The 22,572-nt window shown below is 38.7% G+C and overlaps 1 pseudogene; it reads right to left on the bottom strand.

The window, feature by feature from the left end:
* Nucleotides 1-292: 292 nt before the first annotated feature.
* On the bottom strand, nucleotides 293-11,654 carry LOC101337282 (phosphorylase b kinase regulatory subunit beta pseudogene; annotated as a pseudogene).
* Between the last annotated feature and the right edge of the window lie 10,918 nt (nucleotides 11,655-22,572).

Below are 22,572 nucleotides of genomic sequence, written 5' to 3' on the forward strand. Positions count from 1 at the left end.
TGAGAAATTTCCAAACAGATGAACAATATCAAATCCCAAGAAGGATACAGACATTACTAGTCTCATCATAGTAAAACTGCCAAATGACAAAGACAAAGAATAAGCCATAAGAACAGCCAGACAAAAAAGCATAGTACCTTCAAAGAAACTACAACAATGATAACTAAGTTCTCAACAGAAACCATAGGAGCCAGAAGAAAACAGAATGATATCATGAAGTGCTGGAAGAAATTATTGACGACTTAGAAGTCTATACACAATGAAAATATCCTTCAAACATAAAGGCATCAAAAAAAGTTTGTTGTCAGCAGATCCCTATTAAAAGAAATGCTGAAGGAGTTTAGACAAGATGAAAATGATCCCAGATGGAAAGACAGAAATGCAGGAAAGAATGAAGAGCAACAGGAGTCAAATATATAAATGACAATAATAACATGTGGTGAAGTTTACATACATATAAAATTAAAATAAATGTATGACAGCAGTAAATCAAACAGCAGAAAGGGATAAATGGATTTAATGTATTCTTAAATCCTAGCATTGTCTGGGAAGTGGTAAAACTATAATTTACATTAGACTTTATTAGGTTAAGGCTGTTGTTATATCCAGTAAATAGAATTCCAAATATATCAGTAATTATATTAAATGTACATGGACTAAATACTTCGATTGAAAGACAAAGTTTGTCCAACTAGATGAAAAAATAAAAATTTAATTATATGTTGCCTAAATAAGGACATCTTAAATATAAGGATACAGAAAGGTTGACAGTAAAAGAATGGAGATATATCATGTAAATACCATGATTAAACATAAAAAAGGACATTTAAAACTGATGCTTAAAAGTTAATCTACTAGATATGGAGATGAAAACTGGTAAAACTAAACAATAATTTAGCGATGCTTATATTAATGAAAAAGTTATTAAAAGTAAGGGCGAGTAACAAAAAATTCAGGATAGAAGTATGAGAGTGTACTAGGTAGCAACACAAATGAGGAGATTAAGGGGCTTCTGTATCTTTAAGTTGTACAGTGCTTGTTTTTCTATTATTCTTTTTTTTTATTATTGTTGAAGCTGAGTAATAGTATGGGCTTTATTATACTATTTTCTATACTTTTGTAGATGTTTGAAATTAAAAATAATTTTTTAAAAATAATTCAATTACAAAATAAATGACATAAGGAAAGATATATTGTTAAAACATGGTAACATGGACAGAAACAAAGCTTTAAAATATATAAAGCAAAATGGATAAAAATGCAAGGAGAAACTGACAAATTCATAATCAGGAGAACATTTTACAATTTATCAGCAATCGAAGGTCAAGTAGGACAGAAATAGTAAGGATACCGATGATCTAATTATACAATTAGCAAGCTAAACACTTATTCACACTCACACACATTCACATGTATTTGCACCTGACAGGCTACATATTCTTTTCAAACACTTGAACATCCCCCAAATTGGCCACATATTAGGTTACTCTATATGCTCAATTATTGTTTTTTGTTGACTTTTTTACAATTAGAACATATTTACGTGATACCTGTATTCAATACAATCAAAAATATGTTTAAAAAAATGAAAAGAAGCACTTATACTTTACTCAGTTGTGGCAGGCCTTTTAAACATATTATCTTGTTTCATCTCACACGAAACAATGAAGCTGGTATGAAAGCAGAAGGGAGGTTCAGCCACTGGCCTCAGGCCACTGAGATGATGAGTGGCGGTCAGGACTTGCACTCAGTTCTGCTGGATGCTAGAGCCTGGTCATGTGCCTTACTGCACTGCCTCACACAATGCCAATTCGTATTTTCAGCATGCCACGGAATAACTCCAGGTTATTGGAGATGATCCAGCCAATATGAATGACCAGTTCTTGCTGAATGACCACCTCCCTCTCATCATGGGTATTACACTTGTAATAGATGATGTTCTTAATCACTCTTGGAGACAAAGGATTAGAGATAACCTCTTCTTCGTGTCCAAAGGCACCCAGAGTTACCTGTTGGCCCTGCACTAAAGCATTAGTAATGGACGGGGCCAGGCTGTCCACTAGTTTACTTAAAAGGCTTGCTGTATGGCGCACCACCAACTGACATTTTTTGCTGCCAGCTCTTCTATAGACTCTCTCAATGTGATCAGAAACAGTACCTTCCTTTGTGTTAAAGTTGGGTCCTTCTCTTTTGAGCAGTATACCCAGCAGGATGACTTGGCTAAGCAGACAACTATAGTCATTCAGTTTTTGAAGAATTTCATGGGTGGGTTTGTTTTTCCATTCAGTAATGGTAACATCTGGCTGCTGTTCTTGTTCAGGAGCACTGGAGGTGCTGCTTTGTCATTTGACTTTTGAATGTTTGGGAACTTCTAGTTCCTCAAAACTCTTAAATTCTGGAAGCTCTTCTGTGTCACTGATTCGTAAGAAGTTGTTCTACCACAGCTCCAGATATTAGTGTCTGTAGATGATCAACGTGAACTTTAACTCCTCCAACCACTCCTTTCTTAAAAGCTGCCAGCATATCTAATATGGGATTGAATTGGCTACCTCTTATACTGTCTTCCTGGATGAGAACAAGGAAAAGTGGATGCCCACGCATTTTCCAGTATTGCTTAATAAACTGTAGTGCATTCTTTATGTCATCTACCAGCAGTAAAACATCTTGAGACATTTAGAAATCACTTAGGTCAAAGATGATAGGGTAACAAACCACAGTCTTTCCTAGAATGCAATAAATCTTTGATGTATGGAGGCAGCCAATGGGCCTATCTGGCCTTCCGCAGAGTCCTGATTTTTCATTGACCCCCAGATGGAAATAAGCTTTCACAAGCTCCTGCTGGGCCCAGATCTGAATGGGTTCTACCTGTTGAGGAGTTTGAGTCTGAATACCATATGTGTTGAGGAAAACTGGAAGGCATTGGCTTTCTGCTATAAGCGCTACATAAACAACCAAATCATTTTCCAGTGGGCCCTGATTGGAAAACCTCATGCTTACATTACATTGATTCTGTAGTGGGACATAACACTGAACAGGATCAATGTCTTTAGGACTAATTAATTCATCAGCCAGGAGTTTTGTGATGACATAAAGGGCTTGTCCCCCAAGTAATAGTTTTCCATCACGGCCACAGTTGCTAGGAAATCCCTTCTGACTACCAGGGTTTCTTTTTTCATATTCTACAAAATCAGCTGGAACACAGTAGTACTTTGGTATGACAGGATAACCTTCTGTGGTCTGATGAAGCACTGGAGTCAGAAGATCCTGATATTCTTTTACTTGCTTGGGATTGCCTCTAAAAACACCATCAATCATCATGTAAAGGAAAAATATGGGAAATTCACATTCAATGCCATCAAACAGCTTAATTTCAGCTGGTCTGCAGTAGCGTCTATTAGGATCTTCCAATGATGTTCTATACCCATCTCTCAAGAAATGCTTAAATCCATATCTCCCTTTTAATTTTCTAACCACTTATTGAGTGTCTGGCTAAACAGAACCTCATCGTCCAAGGCAAACGTAGGATAACTGATGCAGGGGAGCAGGGCAACATCTGTGTTATGAGATCTTGATTCTCTGGGTAACAGTGAGCACAAAGTTTGCCAGTTGCGATTGTGAGCATCGAGATCCACAAATATAACCGACCAAGAACAGGCCTGGTTGCCAAAGACGTTGACTCCATTAATTGCTTCTACAGCTGCTTTTGCTAAGACAACAGAGCTCGAATGCAGCTCCGTGCTGCCATTATTATACTCGCTTCCTCTCTCCCAGACACCAAAGTCAGGCACACAGTAAACTCTTTCCACACAAAATACAAGGTTCTGAATGAAAGAGACCTCATCAGTGTTATAGATAATCTGCAGTCCTGAGGAAATCATTTCCACAAGGTAAAGGAGATAGAGTGATGCTGCATTTATCTGAAGATGACCATAATCCTGATAGGAGAGAATCTCATCCCTGTATGTACATTGAGAACAGAGTGAAGACAACGTGTTGGGCACGGATCCTGCTTAAACTGCTGGACCTTATCGGCCTGACGCATATAGCAGTAGACAATTCCTCTCATACATTTTATAGCCAAGTGCTCCAACTCACGGGTCCTTCCCTTGTCATCATCAATGCGACTGATACAAGAGCCAAAGCCCAGGGCACAGCAGGGCAGTATAGACTGTCATGGATCTTGGCCTCCTGATCATCACCACATGTTTTTGTGGGAAAGAGACCTGCAGTTGGGCTTCGGTACAGCAGCAGTGTTGACTTGACAATTCTGTACTAGTGACCCAATTTATCCCACAGTTTCATTATCAGGTCTTGGAACATTAATGCTTTTAAGAGGTTCATAAACTGAGCCAGACCTTAAGAAAGCTGGTAGAGAAGAGACAACTGCATCAGGTGAGCTGGCCATTTCAAATTGTTGACTCTAATCATAAGCATCACAGGCTAAACTATAGCAATTGGTCTGGGCTCTTCGCTCCAAGCCCTTCCAGCTCACTTCGGCCATGCACCCTGCCATTGCACTCGGGCCAATGCCTTGGCCTCCCCGGGGCCGCCTGTCAGCTCCTCCCAGCCGGCTGCTATTATTCTTTAAACTGTACACATATGTGATACATTATCTCTCTTTGGAGTGTATGCTTTATGTTATAATAAAATCACTTTTTAAATAGTAAAAACAACAAGCCTCTTAGATAGCCTCATCCACCAGAGGGCAGACAACAGAAGCAAGAACTACAATCCTGCAGCCTGTGGAACAAGAATCACATTCACAGAAAGATAGACAAGATGAAAAGGCAGAGGGCTATGTACCAGATGAAGGAACAAGATAAAACCCAAGAAAAACAACTAAATGAAGTGGATATAGGCAAACTTCCAGAAAAAGAATTCAGAATAATGATAGTGAAGATGATCCAGGACCTCGGAAAAAGAATGGAGGCAAAGATCGAGAAGATGCAAGAAACATTTAACAAAGACCTAGAAGAATTAAAGAACAAACAAACAGAGATGGACGATAAAATAACTGAAATGAAAACTACACTAGAAGGAATCAATAGCAGAATAACTGAGGCAGAAGAACAGATAAGTGACCTGGAAGACAGAAAGCTGGAATTCACTGCTGTGGAACAGAATACAGAAAAAAGAATGAAAAGAAATGAAGACAGCCTAGGAGACCTCTGGGACAACATTAAATGCAACAACATTCGCATTATAGGGGTCCAGAAGGAGAAGAGAGAGAGAAAGGACCAGAGAAAATATTTGAAGAGATTATAGTCAAAAACTTCCCTAACATGGGAAAGGAAATAGCCACCCAAGTCCAGGAAGTGCAGAGAGTCCCATACAGGATAAACCCAAGGAGAACCATGCCGAGACACATAGTAATCAAATTGGCAAAAATTAAAGACAAAGAAAAATTATTGAAAGCAGCAAGGGAAAAACAACAAACAACATACAAGGGAACTCCCATAAGGTTAACAGCTGATTTCTCAGCAGAAACTCTACAAGCCAGAAGGGAGTGGCATGACATACTTAAAGTGATGAAAGGGAAGAACCTACAACCAAGATTACTCTACCCAGCAAGGATCTCATTCATGGAGATTCGATGGAGAAATCAAAAGCTTTACAGACAAGCAAAAGCTAAGAGAATTCAGCACCACCAAACCAACTCTACAACAAATGCTAAAGGAACTTCTCTAAGTGGGAAACACAAGAGCAGAAAAGGACTTACAAAAACAAACCCAAAACAATTAAGAAAATGGTCATAGGAACATACATATCGATAGTTACCTTAAACGTGAATGGATTAAATGTTCCAACCAAAAGACACAGGCTTGCTGAATGGATACAAAAACAAGACCCATATATATGCTGTCTACAAAAGACCAACTTCAGACCTAGGGACACATACAGACTGAAAGTGAGGGGCTGGAAAAAGATATTCCATGCAAATGGAAATCAAAAGAAAGCTGGAGTAGCAATACTCATATCAGGTAAAATAGACTTTAAAATAAAGAATGTTGGTCTTCCCTGGTGGCGAGCAGTTGGGAGTCCACCTGCCGATGCAGGGGACACGGGTCCGTGCCCCGGTCCAGGAAGATCCCACATGCCACGGAGCAGCTGGGCCCATGAGCCATGGCCGCTGAGCCTGTGAGCCCAGAGCCCGTGCTCCACGATGGGAGAGGCCACAACAGTGAAAGGCCCGCGTACCACAAAAAATAAATAAATAAAGAATGTTACAAGAGACAAGGAAGGACACTATATAATGATCAAGGGATCAATCCAAAAAGAAGATATAACAATTATAAATATATATGCACCCAACATAGGAGCACCTCAATACATAAGGCAACTGCTAACAGCTATAAAAGAGGAAATCAACAGTAACACAATAATAGTGGGGGACTTTAATACCTCACTTACAGCAATGGACAGATCATCCAAAATGAAAATAAATAAGGAAACAGAAGCTTTAAATGACACAATAGACCAGAGATTTAATAGATATTTATAGGACATTCCATCCAAAAACAGCAGATTACACTTTCTTCTCAAGTGCACACGGAACATTCTCCAGGATAGATCACATCTTGGGTCACAAATCAAGCCTCAGTAAATTTAAGAAAATTGAAATCATATCAAGCATCTTTTCTGACCACGACGCTATGAGATTAGAAATGAATTACAAGGAAAAAATGTAAAAAACACAAACACATGGAGGCTAAACAATACGCTACAAAATAACCAAGAGATCACTGAAGAAATCAAAGAGAAAATCAAAAAATACCTAGAGACAAATGACAATGAAAACACGATGATCCAAAACCTATGGGATGGGGTTTCCCTGGTGGCGCAGTGGTTGGGAGTCCGCCTGCCGATGCAGGGGACGCGGGTTCATGCCCCGGTCCGGGAAGATCCCACATGCCGCGGAGCGGCTGCGCCCGTGAGCCATGGCCGCTGAGCCTGCGCATCCAGAGCCTGTGCTCCACAACGGGAGAGGCCACAGCAGTGAGAGGCCCGCGTACCGCAAAAAAAAAAAAAAAAAAAAACCTATGTGATGCAGCAAAAGCAGTTCTAAGAGGGAAGTTTATAGCTATACAAGCCTACCTCAAGAAATAAGAAAAGTCTCAAATAAACAATCTAACCTTACACTTAAAGGAACTAGAGAAAGAAGAACAAACAAAACCCAAAGTTAGCAGAAGGAAAGAAATCATAAAGATCAGAGCAGAAATAAATGAAATAGGAACAAAGGAAACAATAGCACAAATCAATAAAACTAAAAGCTGGTTCTTTGAGAAGATAAACAAAATTGATAAACCATTAGCCAAACTCATCAAGAAAAAGAGAGGACTCAAATCAATAAAATTAGAAATGAAAAAGGAGAAGTTACAACAGACACCACAGAAATACAAAGCATTATATATTAATAAACTTGCCTTAATTGACATATATAAAATTCTGCCTCTAGGGGCTTCCCTGGTGGCGCAGTGGTTGAGAGTCCGCCTGCCGATGCAGGGGACATGGGTTCGTGCCCCGGTCTGGGAATATCCCACATGCCGCAGAGCGGCTGAGCCCGTGAGCCATGGTCACTGAGCCTGCACGTCTGGAACCTGTGCTCCGCAACGGGATAGGCCACAACAGTTAGAGGCCCGTGTACCGCGAAAAAAAAAAAAAAATTCTGCCTCTAATGTATTAAAGGGACATAAGACATTTACCAAAACTGACTATATGCTGGGCCATAAAACAAGTCTCCACATTCCCCAAAATTTCAAAATATTGAAAGCATTAATGTATTCTCTGACCCCAGTGGAATTAAGCTAGAAATCAGTAACAAAATAACTAGAACATCCACCAAATATTTGGAAATTGGTTAAAGAAGAAATCAAAATGGAAATTAGAAAATATTTTGAACTAAATAATAATGAAAATATGATCTATCAAAACTTGTGAATACAGGTTCAGTGGGAAAACTCAATGACAGTGGTTACACTGAGAATGAGGGAAAATGACTGAGAAGCAGCCTAGTAGGGGCCTCTTGGGGGCTGGTAATGTTCTAGGTCTTACTGGAGAAGGTGACTACTTGAGTCTTGTCCCTCTGTGAAAAATTCACCAAGCTGTACATTTATGATTTGGGCATTTTTCTACATGCCTGTTATATTGTAAAAAAATTTTACTTAAAAAATAAACAGAAATTATTCCTGGCTCCTCTTTTTCTCACACCTCACATCTAGATCATCAGCATGTCCTGTTGGCTTTAATTCAAAATTAATACAAAATCTGGCCATTTCTCACTACCTCCCAGCTGCTAATCTTGTGTAAACCAACAGCATCTCTTTCTTGATTTATTTCAGAGTTTTATGTCAGTCTTCCTGCTTCTGCCCTCGCTCCCTATAGTCTATTGTCAATTCAGTCACCACAGTGAACTGTTCAAGCTGAATCAGATCATCTTACTACTCCACAAAATTGTCCAACTGCCTTCTCATTTCATTCACAATAAAAGCCAAATAATTGTCATGACCTTCATCTCTGAATGATCTGCACTACCATCCCCTTACTTCATCTCCTACCCACCCCCACTCCACCGCTGATTCACTCTACTCCAGTCTTAACCACCTCTTTACTCTTCACAGAACACACCAGGGACATTCCTGCCCCATGACATTTGCACTCGCTGTGTCCTCTGCTTGGATGTTTCTCCCCCTAGATTCACAAAGCTCATTTACTCAGGTCTCTGCATAAAAATCACCTTTGTCCCTGACCATTATCATTGCAATTCCCTCCACCAACAACTTCCAATTCCTCTTCAGTTCAATTCACCAAACATGAATCCAGTGTCAATATGAGCAGGTACTGGTCTAGTGCCGAGGACAAATTAGTAAACAAAAGAGGCATGATTCCTGCCCTCATGGGACTTACATTCTAGCAGGAGGAGACAATAACAGATTGAACGAGTGTAAGAGAAAGACGAAGGATGACTTCCAGGGTTTTGATTCAAACAGCTAGAAGAATGGAGTTGCCATCTGCTAGGATAAGAGAGACTGAACATACAGCAAGTTCAAAGAAGAAAAAAAATCAGTTCCGCATTAGGCATTTCCTGCTTAATTTTCCTCCATAGCTCTTATCAACATTGACATACTATACATTGTACATATTTACTTGTTTATTATCTATGTTTACCCACTGGAATGTAACCTCCAAGAGGGCAAAGACTTGTTTATTTTGTTCACCGCTGTATCGCAGGTATCTAGAATCAATTTATCTGTTCCATAAGCATTTATGGAGTGCCTTCTAGATGACTGGAACCGTGCTAGGCTAGACCCTGTATGTTTTCTACCTGTAAGGAGCTTAGAGTATAATGGGATATACAGACAAATAAACAGTCTGCATACAATAACTCTAGGAATCCAGGACACCATGGGAGTGTGCAGGAGGGGTATCACACATAGACTCTGAAGGGGAATTCGAGAAGCTTCCTGAAAGAAGTGGTATTGTAATATTGTAACCAAGAGTCAAGTTATCTACTTGAAAGGGAGAAGGGCATTTCAGGAAGATGGAACAGCATGACCCAAGCTTGGAGGCCAGAGGGACCATGCACTACCCAGGAAGTTGCAAATTCACCTGGTATCTTAGCTGTACCCTAGAGAACATATCTGTGTCAGATGGGAATTGAAGGAGTTATGTCACCAAAAAGCACACTTGGCTGAGCAATGACTCTACCAGAGATCCCAGCCAAGGCCAGCAAACACAGGCACCTGCAGCCAGCAGCAAGAGCAGCGATGGCCACCATCCTCCCCACCCACCAGACAGCTGCGGTGGCAGCAACAGCAGAGGGTTCCAAGATTCACTACCCACCAATAGCACTTCATCAGGCTTGACCATCAAGACCAAGGGCAAAATGGAGGTCAGTTCCTCTACAGTTCATCCTCGAAGGTAGTGTCTGTGTTCCCAGTTCGCCTGCAGGCAGAAACAGGAAGACGGGACAAAGACTAATTTCATAAAAACAGGTAAACACTCCTGAGGAGTTTGAGGAGGGAAGAAACTGCATAGAAAAGACTGGAATTTCTGTTCACAGAATGGGAGGTTGGTGCCATTTGTAACTTTGTTTGAACCCACAGAAGACAGGGAGAGTCTGGTGACATTCAAGTTCTACAAGAGCATGCATTCTCAACAGGGGTGATCTTACCCCCAGGGAGGTGAAATTGGTTCTTGGGGTGAAAATATCTTAGGTATTATAATGGTTTGTTGCCCTCCAAAGGCTGTAATACATAAACAGATGTACAGTCTATCTATGGTACTAAAAGTACACCAGAGGATGGAGAGTGGGCACGGGGAACAGCCAGGAGAGTTTTAAAAGTGTCTAAAAAGGCTACTTAGGGGGCTTCCCTGGTGGCGCACTGGTTGAGAGTCCGCCTGCTGATGCAGGGTACACGGGTTCGTGCCCCGGTCCGGGAAGATCCCACATGCCGCGGAGCGGCTGGGCCCGTGAGCCGTGGCCGCTGAGCCTGCGCGTCCGGAGCCTGTGCTCCAGGGCAGGAAAGGCTACTTGGGAAGGTTGGAATTTTTTTTTTTTTAAGGATAAGCACTTAACTAGAACGAAGCTCTTCTTGAGAGATGGAGACCAGGAAGGTTTAAACGATGTGTTCTTCTGGAATAAGAAAGAGTAGGGGGCAGGGATAGAAAGGAGCAAAAAGGAAAGCATTCTGGGTTGGTGGAAACAGCATATGCACAGGCTTCGAGGAAAAGGAAAAGGTGAGCAACACAAAATGCAATAGAGTGGCCGAGTAAGATAAGGTCCGGGCAGGCTTTATTGGATTTAGCAATTAGGAGGTCACTGATCATTTAACCTCTTTGCACTTCAGTTTCAATACTTGTTAAATTAAATTGAAAAATAATCTCCAAGGCAACTTACAGCTCTAAAGACTCTCTCACCTGGGCTGGGTCTCTTTACACACAGAAACACACATAAAACATATCCATACACTTCTTCATACTCCCAACACACATGTTAATCTATTTCGATAATCTAATTTTCCTATCTCTCTGCAGCTATATTCGCCTTTGGAGATTAACAGTTCTCTTTGTTTAATTATAACAATCCTTTTAAAAATCGGCTACAAGAGTGTACAGTTCCCTGATAAGCTGAGCTGCTGGACAATAAACTGGTCAATATCAGTTCCTATAAACATTCCTAATGCCTTGTAAATACCTTTTATAATGCCATAAACTCTTTAGAATGTGGATACTAGATTTTATTTCATGCGGAAAAAAAAGATTTTAAAACACAGATTCATTCAAATGGGGCAAAAAACTATCTCCTTTTGAACTATCATTCGTTCATTAGGCAGTTACTAAGTGCCTACTGTGTGTCAAAAAGTACCATATGTGCTTGGGAAATTATCAGTGAATAAGACAAACAGTTCACAGCTTCCAGGAGTCTAGGGTAGAAAAGCAGGGGAGTAACTGAGAAGTTGATAATGTTAGCACACCTCAGTCACTGCTAGCATCTGGCCATGTGGGTAACATGCTTGAACCTTAGACCTATTCCTGGCAACAGAGTCTGAGGAATAGAAGGATGGACTTACCAGGGGGAAAGATGGCAGCACAGACACAGTCACTCAAAAAAGGGGGTTTTCTTAACCGTATGGGGGCCATAGACCCCTTCTCTGAATCATGTCTAAAATAAGATTATAAATGAAACCAATTATATTAAAATACAGTTATCAATTGTAAAATTTGTGATATAGTAATATATGTCTGCTTCTTCACTAACACAGTAAATAACCAGATGGAGTGGCTGTCATAATAACGACTGGTAACTTTGAAGCAGCGGGGAGCATAAATGACATGTTGAGGTACTTACAACCTTATAATGTGTTATGAAAATACCTGTGGTTTCTATTGATGACAAAGTCACAGCTACTATTAATAATACTGTGGTCTGTTGCCTATGTTTATAATTGAACAGAATGTTAAATTTCAGTAGCGGTTAATGAAAGTACAGAATTTTTTTACTATCTAAATTCACAGACTCCCCTGAATTCCATCCAGAGACCCCTTGCAGACTGCAGCCCCCTGTTCTGGAACATAAAGCTAAATCAGGATTTCTGCTTTCAATCACATGGCTCCACAGTCACTTCTAGAGCTTCGGCTCCATCACTGGGATTTCCCAAAGAAGTAGCTAGTCCATTATTTGGAGCACACTGCCATCCCATGGCTCCTCCTGAAGAGTTTAGCATTAATAACATCCACAACAAAGCAGCCTTTTAGGGCATTAGACCAAACCTGCAAATTAATGCACCGGCTCATCACAATTCATTAATCAAACTCAGACTGGATTTAACAACAGATTATTAAAGATCAAAATTATACCCACAGAAAAAAAAGGCAGCTCCCAGAGGGTCAAATGTAATGTGAATGGTTTTGCATAAAACCATAAACTTGCTATTAAATTAAAAACAGGAAAAATTATGTCCACTGCTTATCTTCAGTCGTTTTTTGTTTTTTTTTTTAGGGAATGTTACGCTAATTTATTTCTTTGCTGTTCCTGGTTACACAGTAAAAGACTAAAAGGTTAAAATGCAATGGTTCTTTTGATGTTTGGTTGAGCAACTTACACTAACATCTACTGACTGAGGTAAAGAAATTAATGAAATTACTCCCATAATTCATTACTAATGGAACACTGTCAATGCTTTCAACTGACAGTTCACACAAATCCGCCTCAGTCACCGAGACACCTCATGGTGACTGACAGTAGGGCTCACTTCTGATAATGCTCCACAAAGCAGAACTCAGCTGCCTTGTCCTACAATTTCCTGATCCCTCATCTCTGTGCTCTTGCTTTTCATGAGCAGGTCCGTTCTGTGAACAAAAGCAAGAAGGGGGAAACAATGATTTGAATTTTTCTCTCTCTTCAGGGAATTTAGGCAGACCTGCTGGGGATTCCCAAAGACATAAACATTCAGAATGCTCTAATTTGGCAGATCACAGTGCTGCAACCAACTGTGCAATGAATTTTTTTTAAAGGTTAATATTTTAGAGCAGCAAACAGAGATAAAGAGCATAACAATAATAAGAAGGATGGGGAAAACTCATTTAAAGAACTGTATGATTTTGTGACATCTATTCTCGTTCCCCATTAGGACTGAACCATTAGTTCTTTCTGTTTTTGCAGAAACAGAAGCAAAAATTACTAGCACACATGCTGATTAAGGTAGGTAAGTAACATTTCTGGAAATACAAAATGTTTTATTCAATGTAGGTACCCGTTTGATATTTATAGGGTGTTTTGGTCTTAGTAGTGTCTATTTTAAACTGTAAATTCCTAAAGGGAAGGGACTATGTCTTTGTTGTATATCTGAAGATAATGAATAACTTCTCTTTGAAGTTATACCAAGATGGTACAGAATGATGTTATGGGTGAGACAAAATATACCAAATGATCATACATGTATAATACATTATAATACGCATATATAATAAAGTCCAAAAGAGTCAACATATTCAAAACACTTTATAAATACAGGGAGTGTCTAATGCAGCGACTCAAGTGTGGATTTTGCTTGTGTTGTTGTAGTTACATCCTAAGCAGCACGTACACGTTCCAATTTTGTCGTCCCCCTCTCTCAATCCCTGGCAATCTTTTCTGCCAGCTCAAGATCACAATCCATCTTAACACAGCATTACAAACGGCCTCCATCAATCACTCAGTGATCACTTAAAATGAAATCTATTCCCTCTACCCAGGTACAGTACCTGGCACATAGTAAGGACTCCGTAAGTATTTGCTGAAATGAAAAAATGAAACTCCCTCTCCTCTTTCCAAATGAAAACATGCTATGTTAGGGCTGTTTTTCTAAAATCAATTTAACCATCACTAATCCCCACGAAGTGTTATCATAGAGATTAACTACAAATAAGTGCCTGATCAAAATATTTTTTATTTTTGCAGTGAGCCTCCAATGTCATGCAGATGCTTATTACTCTCTCACGTGGGAAAATGGATACACCTGCAGAGAAAGCGATATTTATTTGAAAACACAATTGTAAAACTCATATCATAGAAACTAGGGACATTGTAGGCCACCAAGATTAACAAAAATGGAGCAGAGCTTAACTTCTGAGTGGAAGCACTTTGGGCAGAAGAGTTCTGCTGAGACACCATACTTCTCTAAGGTGAAGTAAGTGGGAAAATTGTAATAATAACTACAGTGTAGAAAGCCCGTGCTCGGGAACAGGCATCTGCTTTGTGGGTGGAATGAAACAACAATCCCATCATGTAGACATTAGCATCACCACTTTACTGAGCAGGAAATTCAAAGCACTTCAGCAGCTCACCTGAGGTCACGCCAGGGAGTCACTGAGCCAACGCGAAAAATCATGTCTGGCTCCAAAGCCCCTGGGACATGACTATGCTCTGTGCTGCCGCTCTTCTCTCAGACATTTTCCCTTGTGTGCCCTCCACTAGCACCATCTCAAACCTAAAAATTAATCACTGAAGAAAAGATCTGAGTCCCATACATATCCTTGTACCAATTCTCCTTAGACAGGCCACAAAATGTAAGCGGCAGAATAGCAAAGAAGTTAACAGTGTAGGCCATGGCATGGATGGCTTAGATTAGCTTCCCTGTTCTATACCTTCCTTGCACAGGCCATTTTCTTACCTTCTTTGTGCCTTGGTTTTCTTCTAAATAAAACGGAAGTGGTAATAATGCCAATATTGTGAGGTTATAGTGATAATTAAATGAGTTAATACATGTGAAGTGCTTGCTGCCTGGCACACATAAAGTGCTGAATAAAGTTGGCTGTTATTTTTAGTTCTTTTGTCCATAATGCAATGGACATTTGGACATTGCATATCCACAATTCAGCAAGTTAGTTGACCAGCTTCCAAACACCAAGTTTTATTGAGCATCTAATACATTGCAACCTAAACAACAAAAGAGCCTGAAAGTAGTTCTCATCCAAGGCATTAGGTTGTAAATTCTTTGACATAATGGACAATTTGGCAAGTCCTCCCTAAGTCCCTGTGGTATAACGCTGTGTTCCATACCACACAGATGAGCAAGTGGTAGTGAAAACAGAATAAGAGGGAATAGTTTTCATAAATTTTGTCTATAAAATCACTAAAGCTTTCAAATTAATCTATTCTTTTAACATTGAGGAAATAGGGACCTCATACTTAACCTTGCAACCCAGATCACCCAGGCAGTAATTACAATTTTGAGATTTGAACCCACAACAGATGCCTGCTATTTCTATAGCTTTAACCTGCCCTTCTAATAAAAGAATTCAAACATCCTCTTTCATTGCTATTATTTCTTAGATACAACTCGTTTTAACACATTATAACTATTTGACTCTTTTAGCCGATTATATAATAATAATAAAAAATATTGACAGCATAGAAATATCTAAATTCTGAGACTAGCTTGAAACGCCACCTTCCATATGGGCTCCAATATGATAAAACTAAGTACCCAAGTATTTTATAGTTTTTATTAGAACTGACGCAATGCTGAATTAAAAATCATGAGTCGTTCAGTGCCCACACCCATATAACCTGAAGTAGTCCTTTGAAACATGATATTCATTGAATGAATGTTGAATAAACACTTGCATTCCCTGCCAAGGGGAAACTTTAAAATTACTACAAGCTAGAGGAACCCATGAACTCTGTAGATAACTGCTGGCGATCACTCTCTTGATTCTTTCCTCTTGGTTGGAAAAAGCAAGGGGACTTAGTTTATGGAAGAAGATAATAAGGATACACAGCAATCTAACGTAAACTGAATAAAGTATACATTCATTCTTTCCTGAGAAGCCCAGCTCTTCATATCCTACGTCACCCCCAGGTGAAAATGTCTAAGTGACACTCTGACCACAAGTCAAAAAGCCATATGACCACAGGTGAACTGGGTTTGTTGAGCCTTATCCTAAGCTATATTTCATAAAAATACTCTCTCTGGATCAATGAAATGCAAATGCTAAAATTATCTTGTAGTACCATCAAAATAAAAAGAAACTTGAGAATTAAGTTGTCATTCTTAATTAAAATGAGCTTTTTAATTTCTTTACTCTAAATAACTAAAGTAGATATTAATACTATAAACACTTAACTGACTAAAGAAGGATTCTACTCACACCCCCAGTTAGAGAACACTTAATTTATACATGAGGCAGCTTATAAGTATTTAGCAGTGTGGCTGGGGTTAGCTCTTTGGTCTACTTTTTAAATGATTAAATACTCTCCATCCAAGTGAATAGATGACTTCGGAGTTGCATTTTGCATGCTAAAACCTTCTTTAAACACATAAGCCTTGCTCAAGATTTAAGAGGGAAAAAAAATCTTAGTGACGGTACATTCATTATGTCTTTATTAAAGATGGACTTTTCCATAGGGTTATGTGCAGCTGAAAATGAGCCTCAGTTTAATAACAAAGCAAGCTTTCCTAGTACTACAAATATTATACAATTTTAATGTTTGATGTGTTCCTTAATTATAGAAAACTCTGCAAAGAATAACATCCTTGAAATTTACTATGCAAATGCTCTTAATTTATGACAAATTGCTCCTTAAAACACAAGTATTAAATCTCTATTAGATTTGTCGAGGTAAGGTACTAATATGCATCACTAAGATCTTAAATTTATAAGTAGCAATGCTGTTTGTTAGATGCAAATAAGGATTTCCTTAATTAAAATACACTATCCCCAGCCTCTCAGCAGATTTAGCTCAGTCTTTATATAGGACAGGTTCATTATCTACCTCAAGTTAATAGAAGTATGACCTACTGTGGTTATTTCCTTTAAAATTTAATTTTAATTACTATTTTGTTAATGGAAATAAAGCACTAAAGAATTGTGAAGATGATCCAAAAGCAATTTTGAAAACTTAATTAAAATACCTCTTGAAATCTTCAAAAGGAATTTAGCACTTACATGGTTTGATAACTGATGGCCTTACAAATATAGCATTAGATAACCAACTCTATAAAAAAATAAATCTTTGGATGAAGCATACTTTACAACTATAGTGCTTCCTTAGTCTGCATCTTGAACTAATGGTCCAACTAAATAGGTATAAACGTAAAACTTGTAATTCAAAATTTTAACATTAGGCAAGTGTTCTTAACAAAGAAATGAAATGAATAACCATTACACAATGCCTTCACAATACATAAACCTTAAATGCATTCAGAGTTTTTGCATAAAACCATCATGGTTTAATCCAGATAATTGCAGATGTGTTCAGTTTGTCTTTTGGTCCTTTGGGACCTGAATATAAAATTAAAAGGCTGGTAAGATGTTGTATAAAATTCAATAGCAGAGTTTTATTAGGCAGCTTCCTCTCCAATCTAAATTTCAAAGATTTACACATATATTATTGATCTTATCTGTGAAAATATTGGTTCAGTGAGTAGCCTTTAAACATAACACAATCCATAGACTTTATTGAGATTCACTACTCCTCATGAGAAAGATAAGAATATGAGATGCAGAGTATAACAAAGAGCAAGCTCCAGGCAAGAAACACAGCCTTTGTGATGTTCAAAAAATATTTAGCAGCTCTTATATTACAAACCTTGCAGTGTTATGGTTCATAATGCAATGTGCATTTTTGTACCAGACTACTTGACTACTTCCAGTAAGTAAAATCCCTGAATTCATTAGCAATAATGACTTTTTTTCCTTATAGATCTATTTAATGGAAAAGGCATTTTGCCAGACACCACCCCCTACCCTGTCAAAACAAAAAACAAAAAAATAAAAACCAGTATGCCATTCCATTGGCATAAAATCATGGATCTATTCTCTTAAACATTGGAATTCCAACTTCAGAAATTAAAGAAATTTTATTAAAAATGAAAAATAAACATATGACTAAAATGATGGGAGAGCAATTAAGTTGAAGTACCACTGAATTTCTCTAATTCTGTATTAACCTAGAAACATGATTTAGATTCACACCCCCAAAATTTGACCTTACTGAACTAACAAAAGAAATTCTGTAAAAATAGGAGAGTCCATCTTTTGGTTTTGTTCTTTTTTTTTTTTTTTAATTCACCACACAGGAATTGCCAATTTGTAAGTGAGTTATTTTCTAAGACTTTATTTACATGTCAGTATTTTTAAAACTAAGGATGAATATTACCCTAGAAGCAATAAATAGGGATTAGGTTTAGCCTAAAAAAATCTATAAAAGCTTAATTTAGCCTTATAGCATAGCTGAAAGACTTACAATGAAATATAGCAGGAAGCAATACTGTTTCAATACTCGTAATTAAAGAAAATGGAAAGTTAAATTGAATTAAAGATAGTTTATTATTCTTAAATGCTCTGAGAATAATAGATTTAATTTGAAGAGAAAGCAAATGTAGATGAGACATTTATCAGAATTCTGAAGGCGACTTCTGAGCTTTTTCAAGGTCTTTGGAGGTTGTTGTCATCAATTCTGTTTCAGGGCTTAATTTCATGTGAACACATAACAACATGTATTACTTGGGCAGTTAAGATAAGTTTAATAACGAGTGCCTTTCCCTTCTCTTGTTGCAGGTATTCTTTAATATTAACTTGATTTTCATCAACAGTAAGAGTAATTTTTAATTAATAATCGGAATGGAAAAAGAGCAATGATGGAGAAAGATTTTTCTGGAGATAACTAAACATACATTGGAAGAAAGGAAAGGAGGGAGTAAGGAACAATGAAAAAGTATTGGGGAAAAAAAAAAAAAAGAATTGGAGGGAAGGGGTAAGGGGCCAATAAAGAAGCATGGACATTGTAAGAAAATAGTAACTTGAGGTCTGTTGGTTCTTGGAATTTTTTATTTGTTTGGTTGTTTGTGTATATGTGTATGTGTGTATAAAACACATACACAGAGAAGAAAGAGAGGGAGAAAGAACAGTATGATTTCCTGATATCCGTCCTTCCATTTAAGTTAGGTTTTTAAATCTCAATTGTTTCTTCTGAGAGCAAAACATGCCAAAGTGGAGGATGAGTCATATGACCCCTTAAATACAAAATATAGTGGCTTAAGTATCTAGACTAATAAGCATTGAGCCTTAGAATAATTCAGAATTTTTACATAAAACCACAGTGGTTTAACTATATTGTTACAAAATATTTTGTTTGTGTTTTGGCTCTCCAGGACCTATGCAAATTATTGAGCTGATAATGAACTGCATAAAATTCAGTACCAGAGCTATATTAAGCAAGAACCAAAAACAAAAAGACGCAGAGCCCTTAACACACTCACATGCACTGGGACTCTCTAAGAGCGTACAATGCTTCCCGCATGAGTCTGAACTTTCCTCAAGGGGTATCCCTCAGTGTTAGAGTTCTGTGAAACACACTCTGGATTAGAGTCAGGAATCAGACAAAGATTAGCACCACCGCCACTATTGTTCAATAGTGATTTGGAGGATCTAGCCAATGTAGTAAAACAGGGTAAAGAAATGCGGCATAAATCAGAAAGGAAGATATGGCATTCTCATTCTTTGCAAATGTTATTGGAAAATCCAAGAGAATCAGCTAAAATCCATTAAAACAAAAGAGTTCAGAGGAATGGCAAAATACGAAAGCAATAATTTTCACTTACACTAACAACAATCAGTTGGAAAATATAATAGAAAAAATATTCCACTCAAAATAAGAATTTAAAAGGGAGGGAGGAGATCACCCAAAAGAAAAATGGGCAAAGAATGTTAACAAGCAATTAAGACAAATATGCAAATAGCCAATTAACATGTGAACAGATGTTCAAACTCAATAATAATCAAAAATATATAAATTAAAACAAGATATCATTTTCCCCTTATGAGGACTGAAATGATTAAAAACACGGGTAATACCCTATCTTGACATGAAATGTGGAAGGAAGAGCCACGCTTATACAAGTAGTATTACCCAGAATCCACACAGGAAATAAACAGCACGCTCAAATTGGGAAATTTGAAGAGCATTTAATAAAAGGATTATTCATAAGGGTGTGGGCAGGGTGGAGGGAACCCAAAAGGGATAAGGCAGTCCCCGAGGCTGGAGCAACGAAGTTGAGCAGAGAGGCTCACCTACCAGAACTGTGACCTTGGGTCTAGGGAGGCAGCCAGCCCTCAGCAATCCCACAGGGAGGACCAGGAGAAGCAGTATCTCAGCTGAATTCTCCTTCCCTCTCACCTCCTGCCACGGCCCCACCCTGCAACCCTTCCATCAGTCGACCCAGCCCTACCAAAAGCCAGAAACCAAGGGACCCGTACTCCCAGGTCAGCCTCATTTTCTAACACCATATACAAAAATAAATTCGAAGTGGATTAAAGACCTAAATGTAAGGCTGGAAACCATAAAACTACTAGAGGAAAATATAGAACACTCTTTGACATAAATCATAGCAATATTTTTTTTGGATCTGTCTCCCAAAGCAAAGGAAATAAACGCAAAAATAAACAAATTGGACCTAATTAAACTAAAAAGCTTTTGCACAGCAAAGGAAACCATCGACAAAACCAACAGACAACCTACTGAATGGGAGAAAATACTTGCAAATAATATGACCGATAAGGGGTTAATATCCAAAATACATAAACAGTTCATGCAACTTAACATCAAAAAAAAACCTGATTTAAAAAATGGGCAGAAGACCTAAATAGACATTTGTCCCGAGAGGACATGCACATGACCAACAGACACATAAAAAGGTTCAACATTGCTAATCACCAGGGAAATACAAATCAAAACCACAATGAGATATCACCTTACACCTGTCAGAATGGCTGTCATCAAAAAGAACACAAATAACAAATTTCGTGAGGATGTGGAGAAAAGGGAATCCTCGTACTCTCTTGGTGGGAATGTAAGTTGGTGCAGCCACTGTGGAAAACCAGTATGGAAGTTTCTCAAAAAACTACAAATGGAACCACCACATGACCCAGCAATTCTACTCCTGGGGATATATCCAAAAAAAACAAAAACACTAATGCACCCCAATGTTCATAGTAGCTTTATTTACAATTGCCAAGATAGGGAAGCAACCTAAGTGTTTATCCAACAGATGAATGGATAACGAAGATGTGGTATATATATATACGATGGAATATTACTCAGCCATTACAAAGAATGAAATTTTGCCATTTGCAACAACATGGATGGACTTGGAGGGTATTATGCTAAGTGAAATAAGACAGAGAAAGGCAAACACTGTACAGTATCACTTATATGTGGAATCTAAAAAATACAACAAACTAGTGAATATAACAAAAAAAGAAACAGACTCACAGATATAGAGAACAAAACTAGTGGTTAACAGTGGGGGGATGAGGGGGAGCAAGATAGGGGTAGGGGATTAAGAGGTACAAACTGTTACGTATAAAATAAGCTACATGGATATATTGTACAACACAGGGAATATAGCCAATATTTTATAATACCTAAAAATGAAGTAAAACCTTTAAAAATTGTGAATCACTATATTGTACACCTATAACATATAATATTGTACATTCACTACACTTCAATTAAAAAAATTAATATATATAAAAATATTCACATATACTATAATATTGGTTTAGTCGTTTAAAAAAAGAAAAGAAGTTGGTACGAAAAATTCAAACTATTAGCTGTGTTTCTCTATGAGGAGGATTGGGAAGAAAGCTCAGGGCTCCAGGGTCAGCCAGGTCTGGGTTTGTATCCCATTGACTTGCTCAGTCAGTGTTCTTTTGACTGCAAAAAACAGAAAGAAAATCAAACTGACCTGAGAAAAATGTTTTGGTCAAGACTCACACCACCAAACCATGAGTAAGCCTTCAGAAACACCTGGATCCAGAGAATGGAACCTCATCAGGTTCTTTCTTTCTCTTCCCCCCACCTACTGACTGTCCCCTCCCAGAGTCTACCAGCTCTGCTCCTTAGAGTTGGTTTCATTCTCTCAGGCCCTCTGTTCCCACAAGTTCAATCCATGGTCACTGGCAATACTAAAAATATATTCTTCAAGTTTCATGGCCAGAGAAAAAAGAGCTTCCTGGTGCTTCAATTGAAACTGTCTCAGGAAATGGCACTGGTCAGACAAGCCTGGATCACATGGCCAACCAAGAATGAATCATCAGGGCTTCCCTCCCTGGTGGCGCAGTGGTTGAGAATCCGCCTGCCAATGCAGGAGACACGGGTTCGATCCCTGGTCCGGGAAGATCCCACATACCACGGAGCTGCTAAGCCTGTGCGCGACAACTACTGAGCCTGCGCTCTAGAGCCCGTGAGCCACAACTACTGAGCCCGCATGCCGCAACTACTGAAGCCCGCATGCCACAACTACTGAAGCCTGCACGCCTAGAGCCCGTGCTCCACAACGAGGGAAGCCACCGCAATGAGAAGCCCGCGCATCGCAACAAAGAGTAGCCCCTGCTCACCGCGACTAGAGAAAGCCCGTGCGCAGCCACCAAGACCCAATGCAGCCAAAAATAAATAAATAAATGTTAAAAAGAAAAGAATGAATCATACGGCAAGCCAGGGCAACAGGGCATGACGAGTGGCCCTGTCTGGCACAATGTCAACTCTGTGGCCAAAGGACGGAAGCATTCTGTTTGGCCCTCACCGCA

The sequence above is a fragment of the Tursiops truncatus genome, chromosome 1 (assembly GCF_011762595.2).
Source record: "Tursiops truncatus isolate mTurTru1 chromosome 1, mTurTru1.mat.Y, whole genome shotgun sequence".
Taxonomy (NCBI): domain Eukaryota; kingdom Metazoa; phylum Chordata; class Mammalia; order Artiodactyla; family Delphinidae; genus Tursiops; species Tursiops truncatus.